Genomic DNA, 6,951 nt, shown 5'->3' with positions numbered 1-6,951 from the left:
AAGCAGCAGGTTGAGCCGCACACGACCACTGGTCGGGTCCTTCAGCACTTGTACCAAGAAGTGATCCCCAACATTCTCCAGAAATTTCCTGGACTGCTTGCGTACCTCTGTATTGGTCTCCCAATAGATGTCAGGGTAATTGAAGTCCCCCACGATAACGAGAGCCCGCGATCCGGAAACATCTCTCAGTTGTCCAAAAAAAGCCTCATCTACCTCATCATCCTGATTTGGCGGCCTGTAGCAGACACCAACCACCACACCTCCAGTGCTGCCTACACCACTAAGCTCGACACATAGGTTCTCAACAGGCTTTTCTCCCTCTGTGTACTGGAGTTCCAGGCAATCATAGTCCTCTCTTACATACAGTGCAGCTCCTCCTCCTTTTCGCCCTTGCCTGTTGTTCCTGAACAATTTATACCCTTTCATGACAGCACTCCAGTCATATGAGTCATCCCACCAAGTCTCTGTGATCCCAATCAAGTCATAGTTCTTGGACAGAGACAGGGCTTCTAATTCTTCTTGCTTGTTACCCAGGCTTCTGGCATTGGTGTACAAGCACCTTAGATAACCAGTCGATCTCCCCGCCCTCACTACTCAAACCAGGGGTCCACGTTTGTTGTACATTTCTCTTTGCATTTCTTCCCAGCCTCCAAGTTCCTTTCTACCCACAGTATAACATCTATAATATAATGCCTCTTCTTTGGGTTAAAAGCCTTTCAAATGTGCCAAAGTTCAACTGCCTCCTTGCACTTTCTTCCCAAAAGAGTACTAATTTGATAGAAGCCAGTTCCTATATTTTAGAACTGAGAGGAAATTTAATGCATGACAGATTGGAGCAGAAGACAATGTAAGTCTTATTCTGAGGCTTTCTGCTTGAATGAATCTCTCCATTTACAGCTCATAATCCATCATATCTTTGCCCAAAAGCTTAAAAAGACAACTTGTTTTGTTTTTACCACCTGTCCTCTCCTTTTTTGCCCCAAATAGACATGATTTGTTTTTCTACTTTATTTTGGCATGGAGGAGTAACACACAGAAAAGATCACAGTAAAAATTAAGTGGAAATAAACTTTTATTATGAATGGAGTTGGGAAGATTATAGATTGTGTTTGGTCTGGCAATGCCAAAAATAAAAGTCAAGTAGGAGAATGAGGTTTGGGTCAGTCCACCAATGAATTGTTTTCCCAACAATTGTCAGTTAATGAAAAAGGAAAGAAAATTAGTTTTCAGTCAAATAAATTGACACAGAATCCCAACTAACATGACATGTTCAAGCCAGGCTCCTATCCTACTTCACACCCTAAGTGCTCACTATAGACTTTGGCAGCTTTGAGGCAGGAGGAAGCCTTTTCCCCCAAGCCACTGATTAGGAGTGAAGCCATTCTGCACCTGCTGCTCCAGCTGAAGGCTAGGTTAGCTTGAGTACTGGTTTTGCCTTCAGATTACCTGGATAATGGGAAAGTTTGGTGTGTTTTCATATTGGTTGAAAAAAGTGGTGCTAAGCTACCTGCCTGTTGCCACAAGTTTAATTCCTGTCAAAATGCATCTATTGGGTGTGTTACATTGTAATTGCTATTGTGTGGCCTCCATTGTACTATAGAGGTTTCAGAGCCTAATTTGCAGCACCTAGTTTTGAAAATCCTCGTCACAATGCTAGTATCTGCAGCTTTTTCACAGCCAGAGAGGAACAGCCAGCAGAAGAGAGCTGTGTTATACAGTCTGTGCAATACAGAGTTCTGTAAAACAGTAAGGTATTGAGACCTTGACAGCTGGGCTATGCTGTTCTCACCTGATTCTTTGAAGCCAGTACACAGGAAATTCTGAACCACTACAAAGTAATGATTTAAATCTACTTTTATTATTGATGTATGGGAAGGTATTTGATAAAGGAAAATACGACTAAGGCCTACCAAGCTTAGCAGCAGAGGCACACAAAATCTGTCTCTATTGTGCACATTTTTATCATTTGGTTTTCCCTGTCTCATCCTGCTTTATTGCATACAGATGCTTTTCTTTTTTTATAAAGTGTCTGGAAGCATGGAAGGTTCTGTTGGATTTGATTAAAGAAACACTTTCCTTATTTTGATCAGGAAACAACAGGCCAAGCGGATTTTAAAAAAATGGCCTGATTGCTATTCTTCAGATGCCATAATAAGTAATATTGTTTCCTGTCCACCACAAGTCCTTAATTATTTACAACAGTGTGGGGGAGATTTGGGTTATCCTTTCTTCAATGTCTTATCATAGTTAGCGGCCATGGCTATGCTAGCCCCCACCTTTCCAAAGGGGTATGGGAAGAAGAGGCTTTCGAAGTCCAGGGGTACTTTTGAAAGGCCCCTGTCTACATGAGTAGCGTGCATTTAGAAAGCAACACTTTCGAAATGTGCACAGCCACCATTATGCTAATGAGGCATTGCATATTCATGACAGTGCCTCATTAGCATCTGCTGAAGTGGCTCATTAGCATACCCCTTTCAAAAGGCGGGGGCTCGTGTGGCTACTGCCAGCTTGCTCCTTTTGCCTTTTCTCTCAAATCCTGCCTTCTTCATTAACCCATTCAACCCATCAGTTCCAGAAACAGATGTAATTAAATGCCAATTTAATTCCCCATGAAAAGATTTAAACGAATTGATCACCATTATTTTCATCTGTTTGCTGGATGTTGTTTCTTTGTGTTTTAAGCTTTCAATAAAAACTTGCTGAAGAAGGAACCATGTAGAAAAACTGCTTGTCTTGTTATTAATCGGGAAATATGCACTAATTTCAGCAGTTCAAGAGAACAAAAGCTTATAATAATGCCATTAGGATGACATTGATTAGTGAGAGGGCAAGCTATTTATTCTATCCTGATGACAAATTAGCTTCAGGCAATACTAGGAAGCATTCTTAACCATTTAAGCATTTGACAATTTAAATAGAAGAGCATACCCCTGAAATTTTAAGTGTAGAACAACCTGTCAAAATCATTCTTTGAGGGTATAGTTCAGTAAAAGTATGGTTTTTCAGAAATTCTAAAGAATAATTTTATTTGTAGGCTGTTACTATTTTCAGTTGTATAGATTTCCAGAAAAACAGCTAGGTACATAAATTCAAATGTTTCTGCTTAAAATAAACTTTAGATGATGAATAAATGTCACCAAATTCAAAGTCCAAACCAATAATCCCATTTGTATTGCAACCAAATACCTTAAAATCTTCAATTTAGGCAGAAAATGGTTGAGTAGCTATTGAGGATTACTGAGTTCAGCATCATAGCTTAACAGCTGAGGGTTCAACAATGAGCTTCACTGGGCCTCAGTCAATAATCAGCACAAAAAAATCTCAGTGGGCACTAATAGCTCTATTATACACAATCTACATATTTTCATAAATATCTGGAAATCTCTCCACTGTGGCTGTATCTTAGCAGCAGATTGTTTGCTTTTTTTTCTCCCCAAGCTATTTATATTACAGTGGCCCTGAGGTGCCCCAATCATGGACCAATGCTAGATCAAATTAAGCATGTCAACATGTTGGGTAAGCAGTTACTTCTGGAAGTGGGGGAAGAGATATCTAAAGCACACTAACATGTTACACATATAGCTGATCTGTGTAAATTCTGTTAGCGTGCATAAAGAATATGTCTACACTGCAATTAAAAACCTTGGTCTGGCTTGCGCCAGTTGACTAGGGCTGTTGGGTTGGGTGACTGCAGTGTAGATGTTCTGGCTCTGACTGCAGCCTAAGCTCTGGGATCCTCCTATCACTAAGGGTCGTAGAGTCCACATCTGAAGCCTACACTGCAATTAAACAGAACATTAGTCAAGCCTGAGTCAGCTGGCAAAAGCCAGCCATGAGGTTTTTTAATTGTAGTGCAGCTGTGCTCTAAGAAAGCAGTCATGTAGCACTTTAAAGACTAACAAAAGAATTTATTAGGTGATTAGCTTTCATGAGACAGACCCACTTCTTCAGATCACAGCCATACCAGAACAGAGACAGTTCTGGTATGGCTATGATCTGAAGAAGTGGATCTGTCCCACGAAAGCTTCAAGACCTAATAAATTATTTTGTTAGTCTTTAAAGTGCTACATGACTGTGTTTTTGTTTTGATAGAATACGGACTAACATGGCTATCTCTCCATCAACATTCAATGCTCTAAGAATATTTCCGAGTACATTCAAATGATCATTGTGTTCAGTGGAGCAATCTGCATGTCAGGGCTGCAGGATCTGACCATAACAGTCTAGATAGAAGACAAAGTGAGCATAGACAGTGGTAAGAAATATGTATAAACTGAGTTCTGATTGCCTATGCAAAGCTTTGCTTCCTGATCAATCTAACTAAACAGCTTTGTTGAGCTCTTTGAGGCAGTAAACAGAAGAAAACATGACTGTAAGGTAAAATTTGCAACTTTCCCAATCAGATGCTGTGCCTAGGGGGTTAATTCATCATAAACCAGGATTTGCTACAAACTTTATGATTTTCCTTTTAATCCATGATATAGTTAGCTGTGTATTTGCAGTATTCCTACCCTGCACGCCCCCCCCCCCCCGCCCCCCACGCACACTGCAAATGTTAAATGACTGAGCAATTGAAGGCAAATGGCATGTTTTTCAGTGACTGCTGTCATTTTAAGATATTTCCAATCACCTGAAAGATATTGCTCTTCTTGCATGCATGTGTGTTTACAGCATACAAGTTTGAGGTTGCCTTTATAAATTATTTGTTGAACATAACAGGTATGTTTGATGCACCACAAGACAGAAGTCATCCAGGGTTCTTGATGCACTACTTTACACTTTAATCTTTAGACATTGCTTTAGTCATCCATCTCCTTCTGACACCTGGACTACCTCTTCAGCTGATGTAAATTCTCATACTGCTATTGACTTTATCAGAACTGCAGTAACTTACACCAGCTGAGGATCTGTGTTTCATGGGCCTTTAAAAGCTGAAGAGAACTTATTTTCTCTATTAGCCTTTGGGCTGGCTAGATGCAGTGCCTCCTTGACTATCACGGTAATGAAGGGGACTGGAGAATGCTAAGCATTTTGCATTATATAACCCTTGAAAGAAGGTTTGCTTCAAATATTGTCACTGTTATCAAAGTGTCTCTCAGGATGACTCTGAATGGGCATGTCACATTCTGGCTGCTTACAAGTCCAGCTGGAACTGTGCAGCAGTTCCACAGACTGCTGGATTCATAGTAAGAACCTTTTATTTGTATTCCAGTAGTATGCAGAATGCTTCAGCTGTTCTAGGACTTCATTATGCAATCACAGTTAAAAACTGTCTGCATTCCAAGGAGATTACAATTTAACTAGAAGAAGAACAGGAAAGGAAAAAATTTGAAGTGTGCAAGCTCCTACACCATTTCAACAGCAGAACCATAGCCTGATCCTTAGCATAATGCTTTACCCACTAGACCAAATCATATAGCTTTTATAGAGGCTTTTTGCATTTCCAGTTATTACCAAATAGTTTTGAAAGTCTGGCAATTAGAGCTTCATAGTGCAGAGAGAAGGAAATGGGCAGACAGAAATGGGCTAGGTGAGATTATTGCAGCAGTTAACATCTTCTCTGTACAGAACCCCACACTGTAAGAGACATCTTTCAACACTCACACCTGTCTATAGTATTTAGCCAAAAGTGAGGGAGGACAGTCATGACACCACTGCAGCTAGTTGTGACCCACTGGAACACATGAGTTATAGGAAGCCAAATGATCGTCAAGGTGAATTCACAGCAGTCAAATCCTGTGCTTTGAGGGAGGATAGTGCTTAGCAAGATAAAGCTATGAACATGTGGTACAGGGTCTCTAATTCAAGGGCATAGGAGGTAGTAATAGTCAAATAGGTGGATACAAGAGAGGCACTAGTGACAAGCAATATCCCCAATTGCTTTGCCCAAGTATTCCTAGGTCTGGTGCACTAAGTTGGAATCTTAACTGTACCTTTGGAAGTTGCTTGGGGCACAAACAAGGCTACCACATCCTTGTCTCTCTTGAGCCACTCGTATGTTCCCTATGTTCCTGTAACTCTAAGCATTTTGTTTTCCTCTTAATAGTGTGCTGCCAAGTCTTCTTGCACACATTCCTTGATAAGGTGCCTGCCAAACTAGTCAGTTGCTTTCAAAGAGTATTCTGAATATCAGCATTTAATTTGTTCATTGCAACAGTGGAAGTAACAAGATTTTGTTTTCCTGTTGTGCTTCCCTGAAGCAGCTGTTACTTTTCCTCTGCTCAGGATACTGATGGGAACATATTCTCATCCTGCTCAGGAAATTATGAGTGTGTGGGCAAAGGGGTGATAATTATGAGCACCCAGCTAGCCAGCCTAATTAGTAGCTAGGCTATGGTACCATCTCATGTTAATGTAGTCATTTATGTAGTTCAAAATATAAGCTCCATTTTTTCAACCCATCTAAAAGCCGCAAACACTGATTATAGTACACCTCCACAGTAAATTATATCATGAATAAATGGCATTGCTTACAGATTCTTCCTATTAAAAGTCTGCCACTGAAAAGAGTTTGAAGAGGATAATAGATTCATATGGATTTAAATCATTATGCAGCTCTCAAAAGTTTGGATTAAAACTATTTTTCTTGCTGTCCCTTTTGGGCTTTGTATGTACAGCTGGAAACAAGACACAGATGCAAGTGACAGCTGTTTGCCTTGTGCAACCCTGTTGTTGGTTAAGGATAGCTTCTTTTCCTTGTCATACCCCAGAAAAACAGTTTAGCCTCTAAATGTCTTTCATGATTGCTTTACAAGTTCAATGCCACAATGCAACTACACTACCAGAAAAGCCATAATATTTGTTGGTACAACTCTTACTATAATGGGAAGTCTCCCATGTTAAAACTACTGTATAAATATTTGTTGATAGAAGAGGTCACATGTGAGGGACACTTGTAATTGGAAAATAAAAATGTATATTCTGTACATGCTGTATAAAAATATTTACATG

Source organism: Carettochelys insculpta, chromosome 3 (assembly GCF_033958435.1).
Source record: "Carettochelys insculpta isolate YL-2023 chromosome 3, ASM3395843v1, whole genome shotgun sequence".
In the NCBI taxonomy this organism is placed as follows: Eukaryota; Metazoa; Chordata; order Testudines; family Carettochelyidae; genus Carettochelys; species Carettochelys insculpta.
This window is presented reverse-complemented; position numbering follows the sequence as displayed.